General features: G+C 41.8%; 1 protein-coding gene across 2 annotated transcripts in view; it reads right to left on the reverse strand.

The window, feature by feature from the left end:
- Positions 1-25,316, reverse strand: part of SRRM3 (serine/arginine repetitive matrix 3) — a 202,602-nt gene that overhangs the window by 114,939 nt on the left and 62,347 nt on the right. For both annotated transcript variants that reach the window (XM_087717268.1, XM_087717267.1), the window contains exon 2: positions 4,935-5,043. The gene's annotated coding sequence lies outside the window, so the exon portion shown is untranslated. The remainder of the gene's footprint in view (positions 1-4,934; positions 5,044-25,316) is intronic.

Raw genomic sequence — 25,316 nt, forward strand, 5'->3', positions numbered from 1 at the left:
ATTTGGATTCCTCCCATGGCCCACCCACCCCCACCCAGATTGCCATTTGTGCACTGCAATAAACCAATATGTGACATAAGCACATATTTGATTCAGGGGTGGGTTCCGGCAGGCACTACTGCGAGTTTGCTCATGGGCGCACTGCGCGAGCATGCGGAGTGCAATAAAAATTGTTCTGCACATGCGCAGAAGTAAAAAACAAGATGGGCGGCACCTACAGTGCGTCATCTTGTTTCTTTGCTTCTGCGCATGCGCCTACAGTGCCATCTGGAGAACCGCTTCAGGGGCGTGGCAGGCCTGGGTCGCTGCCGGTTCCAGCGACCCAGGCTGCCAAACCACTTCTGGTTCGGCCAAACCAGTCCCAACCAGTAGGAACCCACCACCGACTTGATTTCAATACAATCCTTTCTACTAATGCTAATTTGAACAGCTTGGATCCTGGTAGCATATGAAATGGGACTCGGATCCGTTTCATGTGTATTTTTATTTATTAGATTTCCCTCCTACCTTTATTATTTCATAAGAAACTCAAGGCAGCAAATATACATAATAGTCCTTCCTCCTCCTCTTCCTTTCCCCACAACTGCAACCCTGTGAGGTGGGTTAGGCTGCGAGAGAGTGGCTGGCTCAAAGTTACCCAGTCGGCTTTCCGGGCTAAGGCAAGACTAGAACTCGCAGCCTCCTAGTTTGACAGGTTTAACTCTTATAAACAAATAATCCAAATCACCTCTGTGCAGTCTCTGAATGAATTCTGTGTATTTGAAGGCCCTAACTTAATAGCCCTTAAAGAAGAGTGAATGAGTTCAAGAAGCATTGGAGTCATCCTTTTGAGGGCTACTTTGGTTGCGATATCCTCACCTGCAATGCTAGGTCATGTAGGAAGTTAAAACCCACCCCTTTCCTAGAAAATGAAATATTTTAGGAAACATTAAAAAGAGAAGTAGAAACTCAGCGAGGCTTAAACGCAGCCCTTTGTTAATGGGCCATTAAGGCCCGAGCCAGTCTATTCTACATAACAAAGATCTACCCCCTTCATTTCATTGCCCTTCATTGCACCAAACTTAGTTTCAACCAAACGTAGCACACAGACAACCTCCAAAGCTAGTTATGACCTCTGACAGCAGCCAATCAGGATACTCTTCCTGTGCCTCAGGAAGTTCAAAGCCCAGAGAGGGCATAAAACCCAGGGACTCTCAGCATCTCTCCTCCTTTTCACCCAGGGTCTCCAAGCCATGTGATCCTGTCCACCATTAAACAATCTTTCCAAACAGCCTCCATGAATCTATATTTTCCTCCACTCGCAACTGAACCCAGATGGACATTTCTTCCAACAGTCAATAATACAGTACGAAGAAGATTCATTTGTACTGAAGGCAAACAGACCACAATCTCAATGCCATTGGTTTTTTTGTAGCACATCATCAATACTGTATTGTATCTCTGCATGTGAAAGGTAAAGGCAAAAGGGGATTGAAAGAGTTTGAATACTCGGCAGAGATTTTCCAAGCTAATCTGGGAAAGCAGAACACTCTATCTCACAATTTTCTCCATTATTTCTGGGTCACTTTGTAGTGTTTTCCCCCCTCCTGCTTGTATGCACGTTCACAGGTCCCTAAGTCTGTCATCTCCCTATTTCTGTATGTGTCAGGCACTGTTTTAGTTACAAAGGTGACATGCAAGCCCAAATTCTGGAAATAGGGAGGATTTAAGGCCCTAGAATTCATAGGGAGTGGAATGCAGTCTGGAGTGAATCAGAGCATGAAGAAACCCACCCTTAATGTGAAAGTAAGTAACATCCATCCAAGCTGTGTTATTTCCCATGGGATGCTCCCATGAATGCAGGCATGTATCTGGCTGCTTATCCTCTCTGTATTCTGCCTAACTAGTCAACCAAACAGGATGGGATGAGAAGAGATAGCTTGGGTCCAGTTGCCTTGGAAACAGCAACATTTCTCTTGCCTCAGCTCTGCAATTAGTTCTGTAGACTTTTTTTGGGGGGGGGGGAATCACGCAAAGGAAGTGTTCATGATCACACATATACAGCATACAGTATTTTTTCTTTTCTCGTCTAGGAAGTTAACACTCACTCCTCTCCTAGAAAAATGAAATATCCTGGGAAATATTGAAAAGGCAGAATATTATATTTCCCTGGATCAGAAATGGAGAAACATGATTTTTAGGCAGGAAACAGACTCACTCTTTAAAAAAAAAAAAAAAAAGAATTTATTTTTATTTTCAAAACAAACAACACATAAAATCTTCCTTCTCTACATACTGTAGAAAGTGTATTAGTTGGTTATGAAAGGTTTTTGTGCATCTCTTCCACAGTCATCAAGCATAATTCATATTAACTCAAGTACTTTAACTCAAATATTTATACATGTTACCCTTATACCTCCATTTTTATTTGACTATAATTATTTAAACGTCCTTCATCATAAAATATACCAAGATTTAATACATAACCACATACTGGCATTTCATTTACTATTTCTAAAATCCTCCAATAACACTGAATCTTTATGTCCTATTCTAGCTAAACATCCCTAATATAATACAAACTTTTCTAATCCTCCTTTCCAGATCACTGTTTGCAATTTTCATCCAGTTTCCTTATATTATACCCATACATATATATAAATTGTCATCATCATCCCTCCTTTATTTGACTATATCCTGTATCATAACATTTCCCCCCTAATAATCAAAACTTAACTGTATCTAACTTAGTTCTTTTTTATTAACCTTTGTATATAATCCAAAAGGATTTCTAATCTTCCTTTCATGGGTACTATTCAATATTCATATCCAATTATTACTTATCATAACACTACACATTGTATACATTATTATCATTATCATTTTTTTCTTTAACTATATCTATTATCACTAAATTTCACTAAATTTCACTAGCTTTAAGTTATATTCTTCCATCTATCAACCTGTATCTTTCCAATAACAAAGCAATCTCATATCTTCTGCCATTTGTGGTACCAATCCTCTAGTCATCTTCTTGATCAGCTTTGTATGGACTTCTCTTAGCAATTCCTTGCTTATAAGATCTCTCATATAATCTTGATGCCCTCTTTCGGTTTCCTTATTCAGTTTGTCTTTGATTGTCAGCAGTGTTATCAAAACTTTTGCTAGTGGAATTTCTTTCTTTAAATCCATAGGTTCTTTAATTTTATCTTCTTCTATATCTTGACCTTTGAAATAGATTTCCTCTCCATTTAATTCCTCTTTCTGTATTTCATTCTTTCCATTTTCAGGAACAAACAAATTACCATAGATATCAGCAGGTTTAATCTCTTTACATTCATTTTCCACTTTGGTTTTTTGAGTTTTAATCACCCTGTTTTGCATTTGATGAACATTTTCAATTTTTTCATCATATTTTTTTGTTATGTGTTCCAGGTATTCCAGTTTTTTTCTCCACTATGTTTGATAATTTCTGTAGTTCTGAAAATATATTTTGCAAAGTCAAGACCTCTATTTTTCCTTGGGATTGTGTCAGTCTGACAAACACAGTTACTCTAGCTTGAAAGATCAACAAAATTAAAGCATACATTCACAAAGAATGCTGCTCTCACTTTTCCTTGGTTGAAAACATATTTCAAAGGGACATCTGTGTGCTCTTGTCAGTCTGTAGCCAAACAGTAAAGCCTTATGGTGCCAAGTCAAAGCAATCCGTGAAAGAAAGAAAAAATTCCATTTTGAATACACAAAACTCCGATCAACAATACCTCCCAGCCTCTGGAGACACTATTGAAGAGTTTCTTTTTGTATCTTTTTTGTATATCAAATTAGAAAAAGAGGTCCAATCTTTAAATGAATTAGAAAAATACCCACAGCAATAAAAGAGGAAAACTTTAGTCTGTAAATTACAGAGTCACAAAGAGAAGGTAGAAGAAGAAAACTTAATCCATCCATTTCAAAAGGTTTGCATAGATTCGATCCATATAAATAACATTTAAAAAGTAAGATAACCACTGTCCAAAACCATTCCAAATTCAATTCCACCATTTGATTCTTCTATTCTTTAATTTAAATTGTTTTTTGAGTTTTTATAGGCAGTCTCTTTTTTTAAAAGAATAAAAATTCCTCACCAGCTGGAAACACTTTCTGTTTCCGTATCCTTTCATTTTGGAGTCACCCCGACTTTGTCAGCCTTGGCTGGATTTTTTGTCGCCGGCTTGAAGAACTTCTCTTCCTTCTTTCGAGGATTTTGCGATATCCCCGAAATCAGCAAGAGATATTCTTTCTGTTCACCGTCTCTTCAGGACGGTTTAGGTCCGTTTGGATCACCCAGTGGCAAAAGTGTTGGCTGTGGTCTCAGAGCATTGAGACCATACAACCATCTCATTGTGACATTGGTTCCTCCTCTCGAGTCACTCTTAATAGCCCCCACCTTTGTCAATGGGCCATTAAAAGGCCTGAGCCAGTCTATTCTACATAGCAAAAATCTCCTCCCTTCGAGTTCCAGGGTGATGGGATTAAGGCATGATAGTATTAGCCCTTTACCCATCTTACCACAGGGTACCTGGGAAGAAGCAATGCTCAACCAAACTTGGAATCAAAGCACAGCCTACAGAGTTGCCCCTGCATGGCCCCATGGGAGTCTGTCAACCAATCAGAATACAAGCTCAAGATCAAAGGCCAGAGAGGGCATAAAACCAGGAACTTTCAGCATCTCTGCCCCTTTTTCTTCTTCACCCAATATCTTGAAGCATGTGATCCCCCTTTTCTATTCAGGAGTTCAAGCCATGTGATCCTGTTCTCCATTAAACCATCTTTCCCAGCAGCCTCAATGTTTCCAGTGTCCTTTTCCCCACTTGGAACTGAACCCAGAAGGACATTTCTTCCAACACTGGCTCATCATTGAGTCAAACAGAACCGTTCCTCCTCCTGTTTCTCACAAAACTTTAAGTGCTCACCTTTCAGAAGGAGGGATACATCCCTGCTTGGGTAGATTTCAGTGAATCACGTCCTAGCTCTCCTCACTCACAGGAATATTTGGGATGTTTCTGCTTGATGCTTCGAAATCTATGAAAAGGAAGAGCAGAAAGTGTAAATTCCCCCAAGCTTCACATATCACTCTAAAATGGAAAATTCAAAAAATGGGATTTAAGAGTTCTCGGCCAGGCTTTAAGTTCTGCATTTTTTTATCCAGAAAGGCTCTTGTTCCTTACAGTGACAAAGAAAAACAATATAAGTGGAAGCGGGATACATCTGCAGCATTTAAAAATAGAGAAGATGTTGCCTCCTGATCCTTTTGGACAAATCAGGATTTATTCTCTACCTCAAAAAGTGCAAAAATCTTAAAGCTTCCCAGCCCAGACTACAGCCTGGATTCCCAAGCACCAATCAGATCTGGGACTAAAGGCAAGGACTGAAGGCTGGTACTTTGTGGAATTACAATTTAGGCTTTGTGTAAAGGCCGAAACTGCTTCTCAACTTGATGTTTTCAAGATCTACTTCATTAGCTAGAGAGCTGCCACAATGAAACCTTTGCACACACCAACATCTTTAGCAGGGGTGGGTTCCTGCCAGTTCTAACCTCTTCTATAGAAGAAGTTCCACAAATCTACAGTGCCGTTTAGAATCGTTCCAATTTCCTCCCCCCCACCCATCCACACATCATCAAAATGAAGAGCAAGAGAAGGAATTCTGGGAGTTGAAGTCCACAAGTTTTAAAGCTGTCAAGTTTGACTTGCATGCTTCAAATGCCAGAGTTTCTGAGCCAACATTTTGGTTGCTAAGCAAGAACGTTGTTAAGTGAGTTTCACCACATTTTACAAGTTGGCCACTCCCACCCGATCACATGGCTGGCAAGCCACTCCCACAAAGCAGGCTACACCTACAGAAGAGAATCTAAAAAAATTTGAAGCCCGCCACTGATCTTTAGTGAGTCCAAAAACAAACAAAAAAGAGGCACAGTGTGCTATTAAATCTTTTTTTTAAAAAATGTATTGTGAAATATTGCACTAGACAGAGCCTTTTCACTTTGCCCAATTAGCTGAGTCATTTTTCAAACATTTGGTTTTATTACTGGGTTGATATGTAATATATTTTCAGGATCATACTTAAGAAGTTATAACCTAAGAAACCCATCCCACTAAAAGCAACTTGAGTCCAGCTTTTCCTTTTCACTACTCTCCTTTTTCCATCTATCTTTTTTCATTTGTTGTTTGTTCTTTTCTTCTTTCTTTTTCCTTACAGAATCCTTCTTTTCTTTGTCTTAGAATAGAATAGAATAGCAGAGTTGGAAGGGACCTTGGAGGTCTTCTAGTCCAACCCCCTGCCTAGGCAGAAAAACCTATACCGTTTCAGACAAATGGCTATCCAACATCTTCTTAAAGGCTTCTAGTGTTGGGGCATTCACAACTTCTGGAGGCAAGCTGTTCTACTGATTAATTGTTCTAACTGTCAGGATATTTCTCCTTAGTTCTAAGTTGCTTCTCTCCTTGATTAGTTCCCACCCATTGCTTCTTATTCTGCCCTCAGGTGCCTTGGAGAATAGTTCAACTCCCTCTTCTTTGTGGCAACCCCTGAGATATTGGAACACTGCTATCATGTCTCCCCTAGTCCTTCTTTCTATTAAACTAGATATACGCAGTTCCTGCAACCGTTCTTCATATGTTTTAGTCTCCAGTCCCCTAATCATCTTTGTTGCTCCTCTCTGCACTCTTTCTAGAGTCTCCACATCTTTTCTACATTGTGGTGACCAAAACTGAATGCAGTATTCCAAGTATGGCCTTACCAGGGCATTATAAAGTGGTATTAACACTTCACGTCATCTTGATTCTATCCCTCTGTTTATGCAGCCTAGAACTGTGTTGGCTTTTTTGGCAGCTGCTGCACACTGCTGGCTCATATTTAAATCGTTATCCACTAGGATTCCAAGATCCCTCTCTCAGTTACTACTATTGAGCAAGGTACTACCTATATTGTACCTGTGCATTTTATTTTTCTTGCCTAAACGTAGAACCTTACTTTTTTCACCATTGAATTTCATTTTGTTAGAAAGTGCCCGATGTTCAAGTTTGTCAAGCTGCTTCTGTGTCTTGCTTACTTATTGACCATCATAGGGAGATGGTCAGAACTGGTATTCCTCCTTGCCCACCAATTCACCTCCTGTGGCCAAGCTTCCTCTCCCTGATTACCACTGCCTAACCACTGACAGCACCCACCACCAAGTACAACAGTAGGCAGGGGTTCCTAGGATTGGCACCAACTCTGTCATTTGGCTAACCAAGCCTACCTCTTGATAGGCCTGCTTGTTGAACCATTTAGATGCTCATCTTTTCAGAGTTTCCTTAGCTTTAGGCTGGATGCCAATACCTTGCTGGATAATATTATGCAACATTAACCAAGTATTGTTGCAGGCCACAGAACATCATCTGGAGACCACATATAGGCAAGAGCTGAATGTTGGAGTAATGTTTAAAGCAGGGATCTCCGAACTTGGTAACTTTTAAGATTTGTGGGCTTCAACTTCCAGAATTCCCCAGCTAGCCATCCTGGCTAAGGAATTTTGGGAATTGAAGTCCACAAGTCTTAAAGTTGCCAAATTTGGAGATCCCTGGTCTATAGCATCAGCAAAACCAACAGTGTTGAATTAGTAACAAGACACTGATTCTGCATTCTATCTATGTAGATGGATCTAGCTTGATGTGATTTTAAGTATTGGTTTGCAGAGTGAAACAGTGGTTTCCATGGTGTAGTTCCTAGTACACTTTTTAACTAAGCACAAATTCATTTTCTTCTTTTTCTCATCTATGTGTGAGTGTACCAGTTCCTTTATTTTCTCTGGGAAGCTACTAACTCATCATTACTTTAACTTGATTTGTACTCTTTTCCTCATTTTAGTTACATTAATGTTTTTAAGCAACGAGAGATCAAGTAATGAATGAAATTACCTGATAATGGCTTGGTACAGTCAATTTAATTGAACCACATGATATTATAGAGTACCGAGAAGCTGGTCCTGAAGCCATTCTACCACTTTCAAGAATCCCATAGCTAAAGCAAACAATCCAGATCAACAAAGTTAATATTTAATCAATTAGGCAGCCAGGGCCCCTGTTTTACAAAAGATTGTATAATCTGTTGGAGGGATAGATCATTCCAAGCAAAGATGGTATAATGATGAAAACATCTAAGAAGAGAAAGGACATGGAAGTTGTCCACACGGAATGAGCAACTGGACAGCAAGTCCAGTCCACAATCAGGGGGAATCACAGTCCTGTGCAATCCATTATAAAATGTACTGTATTTTTCAGAGTATAAGACGCACCTTTCCCCCCCCAAAAAAGAGAGTGAAAATCTGGGTGCATCTTATACACTGAATACAGCATTTTTGGCCGCCTGAAACCTGGCCCCCTTCACAAAAAATGGAAGTACATAGGCTTTGGGAGTGCTCCTGGGGGCTGGGGGGGGGGGGGCAAAAACAGGGCACAGGGTGCCCTATTTTTGGCAAAAGCCTCCTGAAGGCTCCAGAGGGCAAAAAACGGCCCTACGAGCAAACCAGAAATGACTTCTGAAGGCTTCGGAGGGTGAAAACAGCCCTACATTCCCAAACGTGTTCATTTTGGAAACTCTTTGATGGAGCACCAAGTATAGAGAAAGGGTTGGCTGTCCCCAGGTTCTTGCATGCATTGGTCAGACCTTGACCAATGCGTGCAAGAACCTAACTAGACACAGTTTGGGGCAGGAGAATTCAGTCAGAGTGGAACAAATGTAGAGAATGGGAATGAAGATGATCAAGAGGTTATGAAGAAAGTTTAAAGAACCTAAATATATTTTCTCTTGGGAAGAGAAGCCAACATGATCACCAATGTCTGATGACAGACATGGCAGAAGAAAAAGAGGAAGGAGAAGAAGAAGAAGAAGAAGAAGAAGAAGAAGAAGAAGAAGAAGAAGAGGAAGAGGAAGAGGAAGAGGAAGAGGAAGAGGAGGAGGAAGAAGAGGAGGAAGAAGAGGAGGAGGAAGAAGAAGAGGAGGAGGAGGAGGAGGAGGAGCTAGATATGGATGGTGAAGGAAAAATAGGACTACTATTCAGACCTCTTCTAATTCTTCATGGTGTAATTGGCTTCATTTTATTTGGACAGGCTGCTAACAACTGTTTCTTTAAATTTTTGTATACTCCTGCCATGGGCACTTTGACTTTTCTCAGCTTAATGTTATTGTTTTCTAAATTCCAATTAGGATCTTCACCAATTACTCTTGCTTTTGCATTATCAGTAATGCAATGTTTTGTCTAAATTTGTCATTGCCTTCTCACACGTAGCAGGCAATTCTTTGTTTCATGGCTACAGTCATCATCATCGTGAATTTTTAAGTGCGGAAGATAAAAATTTGTTACACTTCAGCTTCTTCTCCACTTATTTGCATTGCATTGGCATTGCCTTTAGCAGGTTTTTTTTTCCCCAAAAAAGAAATATTGATCAGTAAAACTGTCACACAAAAGTAGGTCATTGTCTGTTCTCTATTGTTCCTGTGCTTGGGACAACAGAAAAATAGATTTAGATTCTGACTGAATGTTGGGGCAGGGGGAAATCCTAAGAGTATGAACTATAGAACTGTTAGCCATAATTAGGTCTTTTAGCCCACCTTAGTTTGGTAGTAAAATCTAAAACCCAGAGAGGTGGATGGGCCACCATTCACTAGATGCATTCAAGCACAGGCTGGACAACCTTTTGTAAGGATGCATTAATACTGATTATTGAACTGAGCTGGGAGTTGGGTTGAGGGCCTAATCAGCCTTCCAAACTTATGACTGGAACTTGTTTTCTTGTATCTACAATAATAAACTTAGGATGACGTTTGGCTCACATGGATCGCAAAACCTACCTATAGGGAAACCATCTTCCAAATATGATGTTGCCATAAAAGCAACAATGCCTTCCCACTGGCATTTAAATTGATTTTACGAAATAATTTCCGTACGCTACAGAAGTGCTGATCTGCCCTTATACAGTTATAACATCCCTAGATTGAATCCAATATAGATTCACAAGAACCATTTTCATTCTTCCAATCCATCTCTAATGCTTTACTGAAACTTGAATTAGGATCTCTTTCTATAATTGCGTGTATACAAAAGTGCTGTCTGGTTGAAATTATGTTTGGGGAGCAATTATTTTGTCCAACTTGTTCTTATTGACAAATTCCACGGTTCCTGGAAGAAAGTCATATCAAATGATCTCTCATGGGATCTCTCAACTCAATAGACATTCATTTTTATCTCAACTCCCTTAAAGGTTAAAGGTTCCCCTCGCACATATGTGCTAGTCGTTCTCAACTCTAGGGCGAGGTGCTCATCTCTATTTCAAAGCCAAAGAGCCAGCGCTGTCTGAAGATGTCTCTGTCGTCATGTGGCCAGCATGACTAAACACCGAAGGCACACAGAACACTGTTATCTTCCCACCAAAGGTGGTTCTTATTTTTCTACTTGCATTTTCACATGCTTTTGAACTGCTAGGTTGGCAGAAGTTGGGACAGGTAACAGGAACCTATTCCGTTATGAGGCACTAGAGATTCGAACCGCTGAACTGCCGAGCTTTCTGATCGACAAGCTCAACATCTTAGCCACTGAGCAGCCACGTCCCTTTTCAACTCCCTTGCTATTCCCATAATTTTTAAAGAGATAGTTTCTCCACAGAGAAAATCCTTTAATACACTTAATCAAAGTTTGTGGAAGGACAGTTAAATAATATGCCCTGTTTAGATAATTACTACTTGTGTTTGGAAGTAGTCACTGAAACAATTGCTCACTTTCTCCTGAACTGCCCATTACATCTGGATTGTAAATTTGTTCTGACGTAGTCCTTCTTGCCATTTATACATGCTGGCCTAAATCTGAGATTGTACACCTCTTGTTAACAAGACAGTCCCCTGAATTTTCCAAGAAAGTTGCTTAATGCTGTTATCAGAAGACAATGGATTTAAATTTAATTTAGCCTGGAGTGCTTGGTTCTTTAGGGGACTATAAAGAAAACTCCTCAATGCTGTTGTCTCTCTTATTATTGCTCTTTATATCCACATATACAAACACTTTATCTGATTTCACTGTATTTTACTGGTGAGGTTATTCCCGATGGTTCCCATTTACTCATCGTACAAATACATAATTTCCCCCCCCCATCTAATGTGTTCATTTGCCGTGAATTTATAACTAATGAAACACTTTCTGCTTCCTCTCCTTGGTTTGTCTTTATTTCCTTTCCAACTCTGAAGATGCCATTTTAAAAAGGCAAAGCATCAAGACAAATCCAGGGAGGAGATGCCTACCAATTAGGACTGCACAGGGCTGCCTTGATTCAAAATATGGCTCTGAGTATGTGTTGATATACATGTAAGAACCTGTTGGGAAGGGAAGGTGGCTCAGTGGCTAAGACGCTGAGCTTGTCGATCACTTTGGTGGTTCGAATCCCTAGCGCCACGTAACGGAGTGAGCTCCCGTTACTTGTCCCAGCTTCTGCCAACTTAGCAGTTCGAAAGCATGTAAAAATGCAAGTAGAAAAATGAGGAACCCCTTTGGTGGAAAGGTACAGTGGCGGATTAAGGCTCACTAATGCCCTAAGCACTGACAAATCTTGGTGCCTCCTACTTTGTACATACTGTACAAATTTTCATTGTGTTTTTTTTCTTTTCTTTCTCAACTTTGTGGTGCCCCCTTTGGGCCTGGTGCCCTAAGCACATGCTTAGTCTGCTTGGTGGTTAATACACTACTGGGAAGGTAATAGCGTCCCGTGCACCTTCGGCGTTTAGTCGTGCCGGCCACATGACCACAGAGACGTCTTTGGACAGCGCTGGCTCTTTGGCTTTGAAACAGAGATGAGCACTGCCCTCTAGAGTCGGGAATGACTAGCACACATGTGCAAGGGGAACCTTTACCATTACCTGTTGGGGAAAAAAAGTCTGTTTTTAAATAATTTGAAGGTTGCTGCTGTTAAATCCCTGCACAGCCACAGACACTGCAAAGCCTCTTTTGTCCCATGAATCCAAATTGCTGCATAGCCCTACTATTCATGGTGACTCATTGTGGTATCCATCAACTTCATCTTGGTTCAGAAGCTTCTTGCTACTGCATTCTGGTTTCATGGCACAAAGGATATCAGCGAGAGAGTCATCTTCTCAAAGCCTGCCATTAGCTACTATGGAAAACAAGCTGCCAGATTCCATTGATTTTGGATTTGGTCAAGGCCTTGCCCTATTTGTTCATTTCTTGTAGGTTCCTGCCCATGAAAGGGAGGGAAAAACAGCAAAGTTGATTTTGGAAAAACATGCAGGAAATATCCAGAGAGTGGTGAGGTGGTGGTCTTGAGGTGGAGCTCTTGCCTCACACTCAGGAGGCTGTGAGTTCAATCATAAGTAGAGGCAGATATTTCTCACTTTGGGCACATTGAGAATATATCTGCTGGAAAAAAAACTCCACATTGGCAACAGGAAGGGCATCTGGCCAGTAAACACTCAGCTCTATTCAGTTGCCCAGACTTCATCCCACAAAGGATTATGGGGTTGTTAAAAGAGGATGATGATGCAGGAAATACCCAGAAAACAAGAATATCCATAAATGGTATCTCCAGGGGGAGGGGATGACACGTTAAAAAGAGGCCGATGCTTTATCCACTAACTGGCCAATTTTGACCATTTTAAATGCCAGTGACATGCATAAAACATAGCAACATACTGGGCTCAAACATATTTATTAATTTACATGTGCAATTTTAGACAAAATTATATCTTGAGCCACAGTTTTCACGGTGGTCAGAATACAGTATTGCAGGCTAATTCAGATCACTGCCAGGAGTTCGATCCTGACCGGCTCAAGGTTGACTCAGCCTTCCATCCTTCCAAGGTGGGTAAAATGAGTAACCCAGATTGTTGGGAGCATTATGCTGACTCTGTAAACTACTTAGAGAGGGCCGCAAAGCACTGGGAAGCGGTATATAAGTCAAAGTGCTATTCTATGTAAAAGGTTTCCAAACCTGGCAGAAAAGACTAAGGCCAGGTGGATACCATACCCATACAGTATCTCCAACTGCTATCGCTGTTGCCAAAATTGAAGAGTGAAAAGTGAAAAGTGATGTCCAGATGTTTGGGTTCTCTTTCTTATAGACCTTACATTTTAACCAGCCTTGCATAGAGCAGAGGGTGATTTTAAAGAGCTCTTCTTCTCTCCTCTGTAGCACCCATGACTACTCTACTCTGAACATGTGGAGGGACCCAAACTGCTGAGTTACTAAAAGGCAATTACGCTTGTGAGCTACGGAGTACCCATCTTTGTTTATTTTGGAACTCACTGGCCTTCCTCAACCTTCAGTTGCCAGGGTTATAACATTAATTTGGACAGCTGTCAGATGGGGAGGGAGGAATCAAAGAAAATAGCAGGGCTACAATATTCAGTGTTTACCTTCCCCTATTTTTAAAACCTTTTATCTTTAGAGTACAATGGAAGGAGATTGATAACACCCATATAATGATATGGTCTATAATAAAAGCACCCATAGTTAACTGCCCTATAACACAAAAGATACAGATGGGATATAGGTGAGTGTAAGGAATAAGGACCAGAGAATTGCAAAGCATAGCAAAAACAACCGTGTTATAAATAGCTTATAAACTGCTTGGTGTGCACAAATTTGCTCAAATTTTGGACCACAGAGGCCCAATAATGAAAGATTGCTCTTTTGCAAGCTCAGGAGAAGAGGGTTCCCCCCCCCACAGCTGAGTTGGTGCTATCGATCAGTCCTTGAGACAACAAAAATCTATTCTGGAATAAAAATTTGCTGCCCCATTGCCAACTCCTTAACCTGCTAGGTAAGCTACTTCCCAAAGGTGGTGTCCTCCTTTACTCTAATGCAGGCCAGGTTAAGGAAAGAAAACTTTCTTCCTTCCCGCCTAATGTCAGCACAAAGGCAACTATCACTCCTTTTATCCAAAGATGGTGATGGGGAAGAGGCAAGTATGGGTAAATGGCTATATCAGTAGATTTAGCGATCTATTAGAACAAGATCCAAGATTGAGGTATCTTGGAGTCCCAGTGGACAATCACTTATATATGAGCCAGCAGTGTGCAGCAGCTTCCAAAAAAGCCAACACAGTTCTAGGCTGCATAAACAGAGGGATAGAATCAAAATCACGTGAAGTGTTAATGTCACTTTATAATGCCTTGGTAAGGCCACACTTGGAATACTGCATTCAGTTTTGGTCACCACGATGTAAAAAAGATGTGGAGACTCTAGAAAGAGGGCAGAGAAGAGAAACAAAGAAGAGCAACAAAGATGATTAGAGGACTGGAGGCTAAAATATATGAAAAATGGTTGCAGGAACTGGGTATGTTTAGTTTAAGAGAAAGAAGGACTAGGGGAGACATGATAGCAGTGTTCCAATATCTCAGGTGCTGCCACAAAGAAGAGGAGGTCAAACTATTCTCCAAGGCACCTGAGGGTAGAACAAGAAGCAATGGGTGAAAACTAATCAAGGAGAGAAGCAACCTAAAACTAAGGAGAGATTTCCTCACAGTTAGAACAATTAATCAGTGGAACAACTTGCCTCCAGAAGTTGTAAATGCTCCAACACTGAACGTTTTTAAGAAGAGATTGGATAACCACTTGTCTGAAGTGATGTAGGGTTTCCTGCCTAAGCAGGGGGTTGGTCAAGAAGACCTCCAAGGTCCCTTCCAACTCTGTTATTCTGTTCTGTTATCTCATTCCACATTTTGTCTAATGAACAGGTGACAGTCAGTGCCAGAGGAAACTGTGGTGAAGCTGGAGGGTTGGCTTATGCTGTCTGCCTGCACCTGTCAGCTATTATTCAGACTGCTTTTGAATATGGGTTGAGTGCTCTTCTGAAAGACTGGAATACCCATGTTTAAAAATTGTCTGTCAAACAGGAGATGATGAACAACCAGGTGCTGTCAATGCTGTTGAGGGGTGTCTCCCTCCAGCTGCCCTGTGATGTCTCTACTACAGAGAGTGCCACCTCTTAGTTAAACAGATTCTTCTTTCAAAGCCAGAGTTCCAAACTGGGATGAACTCAGAGAGCTGGCAAAAGTTGGGAGAAAGCCTGGTTTAAAAAGACCCATAATCTCTCACTGCCCAAACCAGAACAGCCCCTTGAGGAATGGGACACTCTCACTCCAGCCTAAAGAGGCTAGTAGAATCGGGGGTAGGGGGTGGGGGTGGGGGAGCCCCAGAAGGTAGGAAATGAAAATATAACAAGGAATAAAATGAACAGAGAACTGGAGACATCAGCAAAAAAAACCCCCACAACCTGAGCACATCATGAGAAAGGTGGGGCTAGATGAATCAAAAATTGGAATTAAGTTTGCCAGGAGAAATATCAACAACCTCAGATATGCAGATGATACCACTCCAGTGGTGGGTTGCTGCCGGTCTGCACCGGTTCTCACGAACCAGTTTGTCATGGACCTGGAAGTAAGTTCCGGAACGTCTGCCCCGGCCCTGTCGCTCGCTCGCCCCCGCCCGTCTGGAAGCCGCTCCATTGCTCGCTCCTCCTGCCCATCCGCACTATTCTAGCTCCATCCACCGCTCACTGATTGGCTGGCTCACCAATCACCCCACCCGCCTCTAAGAACCCTATCTAAACCCACTTACCTTTTTTCCTGCTTGGCTCTCTATTGCTGCCTGCCGACTCCGAGGAGGTAAGTAAGTAACTAAGCGCGGGACAGGGGGACAGCGGCAGGCCATCTGGAGCAGCCTGCCAGGGCCCTGAACTATAAGCGAGTCCAGTGACCTTTTGCGGCCTTGCAAGGATACCGGGCTCACTTATAGCGCAGGGCCACATGGCCGCCAGAAAGCACGGGGGCGGGAGCTTACGTGGCATGGCTGGTGTCTTGGACAAGTTCGGGGACCTCGCAAGGCCTTTGCAAGGTCCCCAGACTTGCCCAAGATGCCAGCTCGTCAAAAAGCACGGGCATGGGTGTGAGGGTGTGAGCTTACATGGCGCAGCTGGCGTCTTGGACAAGTTCGGGGACCTCGCAAGGCCTTTGCAAGGGGGCAGGAGCTTACACAGTGCGGTCTGTCCCCTAGGACCTCCTAGGTGTGGTACAGATGGTATTTTGCACTGGCCACGCTGCGTCCCCAAGCCCTCCCGTGCCATGTTCTGCTGGAGCCAGACGACAGCGGCAACAGCAGCAGGAGGAAGCTGGAGCTTGTCAAGCCGCGGCGGCAAGGCATTCCCAGAGGAGCCAAGACCCTTGAAAGAGGGTGAGTGTGAGCAAGTTTCACCTGAGGGAAGGCAAGAAGGCCCGGGGAGGGAGCTCGGGCAACTGTCACAAGTTTGCTGCAGGGGAAAAGAAGGTGTCTTAGACTACTTTGAATGGGCAGTTGGGGGGAGAGAGGAGAAAGGAGGTGGGGGATAGACACCTTGCTGCTTTCTGAGCTTGGTAGTTTTTTTTACAGATATTTCATTACCTAATTTAGTAATGAAATGTCTGTAAGAAAACTACCAAGCTCAGAAAGCAGCAAGGATTCCACTATCCCCCACCTCCTCTTTCTCCCTCTCTTTCTCCTTTTTGACCTTTCTCCTCCTTCCGCCCCCCCAACCCCACTCCCTTCTAGCACTGATGATGTAATGGAGGAGGAGAAAGGACAAAAAGAAGAAAGAGAGGGAGAAAGAGGAGGTGGGGGATAGTGGAATCCTTGCTGCTTTCTGAGCTTGGTGGTTTTCTTACAGACATTTCATTACCAAACTAGGTAACATCATCAGTGCTAGAAGAGAGTGGGATATGAATTCTGCTGAATGGGTACTCATTAACTGTACTTAGTTATGAACTACCCAAGGAGAGATGGAAGAGCAGTCTATCTATGTATCTTACCCATGATTTGCAGCTCTCTTAGGTTTCTGTTCTTCAGTTCCAGTCCAAGAAAACACAACATTTGAGGGAACTCTTAAATGTGGCCGGTTAGGAACTTATGCTATTGTTGCTGCCTATAACTGCCTGTAACAGTTCCTGGAGAAGTGAAGCAAGGAACAGGAGCATCACTGAAAAGATTCCTTAGCCCAGGAAAGGGACCAAATGATAGTAACTCTACCTTTTATTACGGTAGGTCTGTGATGGTGAACCTTTTGGCACGCATGTCACAGGTGGCACATAGAGCCCTCTCTGCCCATCTCCACTGCGCATGTGTGTGCACCTTTTTTGAGACTTTTTTTTGGAGACATTTTATTAAGACTTATAGGCCGCCCTTCTCCCTGAGGGGACTCAGGGCGGCTTACAATCACAAAGGGAAGGGTGTGCAGTGACAAGAGACAAACAATAAGTGGCCAAAAATAAAATGGTAAACCACAACATGCATTCAACAATCAACACTCGGGCGGGTAAATTTGAAACCTATCCCCAGGCCTGCTGGGAGAGCCAGGTCTTGAGGGCTGTGCGGAAGGTCTGGATGGTGGTGAGGGTACGAATCTCAACGAGGAGATCGTTCCACAGGGTCGGAGCTGCAACAGAAAAGGCTCTCGCTGGCCAGCTGGTCTATGGGTTTCTGCAGCACATATGAGAGGGGGGCACATGCACGGATGTGCGCGTGCATGCATAGGGGTGGGTGCATGAACATGAGGTGCTCACATTGCATTTTGGAGCCTCATGCAGCATCACCACGGCCTGTTTTCGCGAAAAACGGTCCATTTTTGGGAGGTCTGCAGAGTACAAAAACCTTTTTTTAAAATTTGCCTCTTCAAAATCTCGGTGTGTCTTATACTCCGAAAAATAGGGTAATCAAGCAGGCCGTGCCCCTCTGATCAGGTTGCCAAAGATAACCAAAGCAGATTAGCAAAATATGTAGAAAGCAGGATGAAGAGAAGGGGTGGCCCTTTAAGGATTGTCATCCAAAGCTGCCAAGGCAGCAAATCCCAGCCTGATGCCTCTACAATCCAACCTCTCCCTAGGGCTTTATTGGAGAATTTGGACTTTCAACCAGGACTCGCAGTTGCCATCAGAAACCGACAGGAAGGCAGTGAAGTTCTAATCAAAACTCATTAACTCAATAAAAAAATGCATGAAAGGCGAATAAATATAAATCTCAGTCAATGATCTTTTGGAGACACTGTATGTGCATTCCCTAAAGCTTAGCGGAGATTTCAGAGGATTAAATGGTTCTGAAAAGAGATTAGATGAATCCGTGGAGGAGAAAAGGTCATTTGGTGGCTATTAGTCATCATAAAACTGCATAAAGATGTTACAGGCTGCAGGATTCTCATTCATGGTTCCAGCCACATTCTTTCCCATCATTCCCAGCTTAGCCGGCATGTTTTTTTATTATTGAATATAATCATCTGTCATTGGACTCTTTGGCATAATTTTTTTTCTTTTCCCTTAACAAAGCTCACTTTTGAAAATCTTGTTTCCCTCCCAAACCTGATGCATGGATAGTGTTGTATTAAAAGGTAAGGACAATCCTGTATAATAGTGCGGTTCAAACAGTCAAGATTCAGGGAGGTTTCCATCTGGATACCCAAAGTGGGGGCAGGGGTCCTTTGTGCTTCCCCTTTGTCCCACTTTGCCCATGTCATGCATGAGTTAGACAGAAAGTAGGGAAGGAATTCAGGGGTGGGCTGCTGGGGGTTCACACAAGTTCGAGCGATCCTCTAGCTAGGATTCTGCCCAGTTCGGCAAACCCCCAAATGCCACCCCTGGCTGGCCATGCCCACCTTGCCTCATCCCTCCCACTCCTCCACCTCCCAGGAGTCTCCACACAGCCCATTCATCATGCCAGGTAAGTGCAGGGACCGCACGGAGGCTCAGGGAGGTGGGAGAACAGGCCTACCAGAGGTTCCAGAAGTCGGGAAATGGGCCTGTTTCCGGCCTCCAGAGAGCCTCTGGAGCCCAGGGGAAGCAATTTTCACCCTCCAAGAGGCTTGAGGAAAGCCTCCGGAGCCTGGGGAAGGCGAACAACGCCCCCCCTCTGCTGTGTGGCAGGAGGTTGACTAGGCCACACCCACAATGTGGCCACAGCCCCATGGCCACGCCCACCCAGAGCGTTGCAGAGGTGTCGCGAAGGTCAGGACACATGCATGTGTGTGTGTGCACGCGTGCTGCACTGGTTCAATCATAGGTAGCAGCAGAAGTTTCTCTCCTAGGATGTAAAGAAAAAATATCTGCTGCTAATTCTGCGTGGCGTCAGGAAGGGCATCCAGCCAGTAAACACTCAGCTCCACCCAGTCGGCCTGATTCTACCCCAAATTAAAGGATTACAGAGTCATAAAAGGAGAGCTATTCATCTACTGAATATTAGACAAAAATGCTCTGAATCATTGCCTTCAAGCTCTACGATTTCTGGATTTCAAAGCTATGGGAAAGCTGGTTTTCACATAGTCAGTGATGAAGATCTGATTGTTGCAAAGACAAAGGACCAATGGAAACCATCTCTCTTATGCAAAAAGGGGGTCAAACACCTCTTAATATAGTACAGGAGATGCAGATAGATTTAAGATTGTTTCTCTATATACAGCTTACTCTGAAAACACAACAGCCACTAGAAATCTTTCATTATGGTTCTTCAAATTTTCTTGACTAAAGAAAATAACATTACTAGTTTTGGGATTACTGTTGAGGTTGCTTATTTGATTCTAGTCCTTCCTGTGAAATGAAGCCAGAGTGAGGATGATTGGGGCAGTTTATAAATATTGTAAGCAAATAAATGAAATTTAGTGCAACCCAATAACATATGATTCAGGAGTGGGAGGCCAATAAATCATATTTTAAAAAAGATTATGCTTCGCATGGAAGAAAAACAAATCTCAAATTACCTTAGTTCAAACAACACGATAAACCACAAAAATTTGACCTGAACTAAATTTAGCATGATGGGCAAATACAGCTGCTAAGTCTTTTGCTGACCAACATAAGCAATTTGTATAATTATGCACTCATTCTTTGCCATTGTTCTACAAACAATTTATATAAAAAGCTTCACTTCTAAAATAAAAATATATACTTCCTCTTTTCATACCATATCTGGCTCAATTCTCAAAAGAGAGAGGGAGATAGGGAGAGAGGGAGAGAGGGAGGAAGAGGGAGAGAGAGGCAAAAAATGTTGTTTAAGTACTGTAATTAAAATTAAATTAATTTAATTACATGCAGTTGATAGGATTATACCTCATCCTTTTCTCCTTTAGGCATATTATACATTATTCTTTGGTGGCAACTCTTAGTAGCAGCTCTGGAGCTACATTTGAGATTTTCAATGAATCTCAGATTCTATTCTCTTACCATAAAATTACAATTTACTAATCACAATGACTTGGACCATAACTGTTAAGATTAATCAAATCAAACCCAACCCTGTGATGATCACAGATCCAGCAATATTTTTTCAGCGCATGAAGACTTTTAACTTGATGTTTCATTTATTTGTTCACAATATTTGTAAACCAGCAGTGAACTTATTTATAGGAATTAAGCTTATATTGCCTCAGTACCAACATACTCAAAGTGGATATGCTTAATACAGACTATTATTTGTTTAAATTTATTGGACACCCAACTCCAGCAGTCTCTGGGCAATGTAGAAAAAAATTAAAAAGACATAAAAACAGCTAAAAATGCTAAATCAGACAGCCCAGACTAAAATGATCAAGTATCAATGTCAACAGCACAAAAACAAACAAACAAACAGGGCCATTAAATAAATAATATATATCAAATCCAGATCTGGGATCAAAACCATGTTTTAATTTTTTTTCCTAGGATGGAGAGCACTGTCCTTAATATCTGAATAGTTCTTCCATACACTGAACTATACATTAATCAAAATATTATTTGCAAAGCATACCAAGCCACAAAAATTAATCAAGGTTAAGAATAACCAATTTTAATATATTGTGTAAAAACATCTGCTCATTTTTAAGGTGACTGGTTTAACTATGTTCAACAAATAGAGTCATGGAAAAGGCCCAAATCAGACTGTAGGAAGTTATCACCCAGCCCTCTCCCAGAAAAATGAAATATCCTAGGAAATATTGAAAACGCAGAATATTTCTCTGGATGTGAAAAGAAAGAAACATGTTTTAAAAGACAGAATAGCTCCCTATAGTTTCCTGCCCATCCCCACTTTGTCAATGGGCCATTAAGAAGGCCAAGCTAGTCCCTTTACATAATAAAGACTTCTCCACTGCAGCTCCAGGGGGATGGGATTAAAGCATGATAATATCGGCTCTTTACTCAACTGACCACATGGCATCTGAGAACTCAACCAAACCTGGATTCAAAACACAGCCTAGAAAGTTCCCCCTGCATGGCCCCATGGGAGTCTGACAACCAATCAGAATACATTTCTTACACAGGAACAGGAAACAGAGAGGTGGGACTGAACAGGTTATAAAAAGCCTAGCAAGCCCTTCCCTCAGCTCTTCTCTTCTTCTCCACCAATATTGAAGCATGTGATCACCTTTTCTGTTCAGGACTCAAGCCATGTGGTCCTGTCCACAATAAACCATTTTTCCAAGCAGCCTCCATGTTTCCAGTGTCTTTTTCCCCACTTGGAGCCGAATCCAGAAGGACATTTCTTTCATCAAGACCACACACACACACCCAAGAAAGTTGAAGAAAGCTAAAAGAATATTCTACAAGGATTAACTATTATTTATCTGTCTTAATGGTGGCCAGAAAAGTTTAGGATGTAATATCTGCTGGCCTTGTGGCCCTAATGGGAAGCTACCCCACTCCTAAAAGAATAAAAGAATGAAATATTTTGAGAAATATTTTTTAAAAGGCAGGATAAAATATTTCCCCTAAAAGAGAAATAAAAATCTTAAGGGAGACAGAAACGCAGAGCCCCACCTCCCTGCCCCCAAGCAGATTCTAAACCCAGGGCAGCTTTTAGAAATGCAGATTTGGTAATCCATTACTCCCTGCAGCAGGGTCTGGCTCTGAACAAAGGTAGGGTTAGCCTCAGTGGTGGGTTCCGGCAGAGACTATTGCTGGTTTTCTCAGGGGTGCCCCCCCCCCCTGTACAGACTTTGCGCACATGTGTAGTGCGATAAAAATGCTTATACGCATGCGCAGAAGCCAAAAACAAGATGGCAGCTGGTTCCAGCGACCCAGGCCACCAGGCTACTACCGGTTCGACTGAACCAGTAGGAACCCACCACTGGTTAGCCTTCAGCCACAATAGGAATTGCCCAACCAACCCCTTCATTGCATTAGTCAAACTTCAACCAAACGCAAGCTCAGACAAACTCCTAGAATTTGTACATGACCCATGGGAGTCTGACAACAACCAATAGAATACATGTTCTTGCACAGGAACAGGAAGTTCAAGTTCAAAGCCCAAAAGAAGGTATAAATACCACCCCCACTCCATGTGAGCAGCTACACAGATCCATGTGCTTAGTGGTTCTGCTTCCCCATTAAACCATCTTTCCAATCAGCCTCCAGCCTCTATTTTGTCTCCAGTGCCTTTCTGCCGGTTTGGAACGGAACCAGATGGATATTTCTTCCAACAATATGTTTGATGATGGTGCAATCCTGCATCAATCCTGGGACCAAGCTCCATTGTTTGGATGCACGAACGATAAATCATATTTTACAGTTTTGCTTAATGTGGAAATTCTCAGGGTGTCAACCCAATCAATTTCAGTTGATTCAATATTGCATAGCTAAGCATATTATGGTTTAATGTAGTTGTGTGAGCCCAGTCACTGCATAAATTTGCATAGGATTACTGTATCCAAGGAATGGTATGTGGTCCTTCCCCATATCTTGGATGCTGAGCTCCAGTGCATTCCACTAATCAGTGTGAGATGATCACCTCAGCTGCTACACTTCACTCCAAGGCTTGGTGGTAAATTACAGCTATCCAAATACTTGATTCATATGTAGAACTTGAGCAGCCTTGGAAGATTTTCAGACACATTCATCTAGATTAGAGTTTATTGCAGGCAAATATGAACTCCCTAATGCAAGAGTTGATTGCCCACTGCAGGACAATTTCAGAATCTTCATGCTCCAGATTTTAAACTCTTAGCATCTCCTCCTGCCCTTTTGTATTAACAGATACAAGGCCATTTGCGTGGCTGAAATATATTTACATAACTTTCCTCTCTCTAACTGGGAACCACTCGTTTCTGCCTTGTCAGCTTCAATTCTTACATTGGCTGTCAAGCATAATTTACATTTAGGCCCTACTAATTTTCCTCCCGTAACAGTTAATAGAGCCAACTGAAAATCTTTTTTATGGTAATTTTGACTTTTTGCAAACTGCCCTGGGAAGCTGTTTGGTGGGTCAGATGTAAATCAAATAAATCAGAGATGGCATTTTGGGGGCAAAGGCCACTTTTACTGGTGTCCTGAGGGCTGCATTTCAAAGATGAGAGGAGGCCAAGATGAAGTCTAAATTTAATTTATATCGTTTAATTAAATACAGTGGATGTGAATAATCCCTATGCATTTAATACTTTCCCCTTTCCATCACGTTAAAAATATTATTTAGCAGCAACTCTGGAAAGATCTGTAAGTCATATACAAGGCTGTAGGGAACCATATACAACTTCCAGAGCCTCAGGCTGTGACCCCTAAAAGTAAATAATGGAAAGATTATTTATCTACCTACCTACCTACCTACCTACCTCTATCTCTATCTCTATCTCTATCTCTATCTCTATCTCTATCATCTCTATCTCTATCTCTATCTCTATCTCTATCTCTATCTCTATCATGTCTATCTCTATCTCTATCATCTCTATCTCTATCTCTATCATCTCTATCTCTATCTCTATCTCTATCATCTCTATCTCTATCTCTATCTCTATCATCTCTATCTCTATCATCTCTATCTCTATCTCTATCTCTATCTCTATCTCTATCTCTATCTCTATCTCTCTCTCTCTCTCTCTCTCTCTATCTCTATCTCTATCTCTATCTATCTCTACCTACCTATCTCTCTCTCTCTCTCTCTCTCTCTCTCTCTCTCTCTCTCTCTCTCTCTCTCTCTCTCTCTCTCTCTCTCTCTCTCTCTCTCTCTCTCTCTCTCTCTATCTGCTAAGTAAGTTAGCTGATGCTTCATTGTTCCCTGTTTAGGATTTTCTGAGGAACATCTATCCAACCATAGCTGGAAACAAGATATGGTTATAGATGCCCTTTTGCAATGACTCAGCAAAGATTTCTGATATGAAATCACATTCTTAGAAAAATAAGCAACATGGTCCTCCTTAGCCCAGTGTTTCTCAACCTCAAAAACCTTAAAATGTGTGAACTCCATAATTTCCTAGGATTCCCATACATAAAAGGACTAGAACAGCTGACCTCCAGAAGTTGTGGATGCTTCATCCCTGGAGGTTTTTAAGAAGAGACTGGACAGTCATTTATCTGAAGTGGTATAGGGTCTCCTGCTTGAGCAAGAGGTTGGACCAGAAGACTTCCAAGGTTCCTTCCAGTTCTATTCCGATTGATTGATTGATTCCGATTGGTTGATTGATTGACATCTTAGCTGTTGAGGTTGAGAAACCTCCATGTTTCTCAAGACCATGACCCCTCATCTGAGGTTAATGTCAGAGAATTTACCACTGAGTAAATGGGCATGGGGACAAAGCTTCACAGATGCTTGCCAGCTATCTGAGTTTGGCTTTACAACAGCTTTGGATTCTTTCCTGAGTCCTGAATAGAAGGTGGAACTACATGGCAAAAGGCCTGCTCTCACTCAGTTATGTCAAGTTTTTCTTATACTGCATTTGGTAGCTACCCAAAGTTGGGATGGAATTAGATAGCCCATAAATCAAACAAGAACACAAATATCAATAAAGGAGAATATTTTTGTATCTCAGGATTGAAATGAGGAGTCCTTGGTGGTATCTGAGCTTGGCTGTTTTCTTGAAGACATCTCATCAGTGCTATCAGAGCACTGATGATGTTACCTAGTGGGGTAATGAAACGTCTGCAAGAAAACAACTAAGCTCAGACCACTAAGGGCCCCTCAAATACAGAAATAGCTTTTAAAAAGAGGAAAAGCACAATAAAAAGATATAGGCCAGAACACTTAAAGTTCATCTACTTTATTCAAATGTACCATTCCCAACCATGAGTCAAATCAAAATGTCATTATTTTTTACGCTTCCCTGAATTTCAGAATGCAGTTGGCATGTAAATACAGAGGCAGACACATTCAAACAAAAAAAATATGTAGTTCCCAATAGAAGCTATTACGTTTTAATCTTTTTTTAAAAAAAAAATTGATTTAAAAACAGGATGGAACAAATTTATGAATGAACACCAGCAATGTTGATAAAGATCGGGCTGCAACAATTTTCCTGGATGGAAAAGTTCTAGTCACAATGTTCTTTGGCTCTTCTAC

This window comes from Thamnophis sirtalis, unplaced genomic scaffold, assembly GCF_051295495.1.
Source record: "Thamnophis sirtalis isolate CommonGarterSnake01/CBP01778 unplaced genomic scaffold, rThaSir2_p1.2 scaffold_6, whole genome shotgun sequence".
Lineage (NCBI taxonomy): Eukaryota > Metazoa > Chordata > Lepidosauria > Squamata > Natricidae > Thamnophis > Thamnophis sirtalis.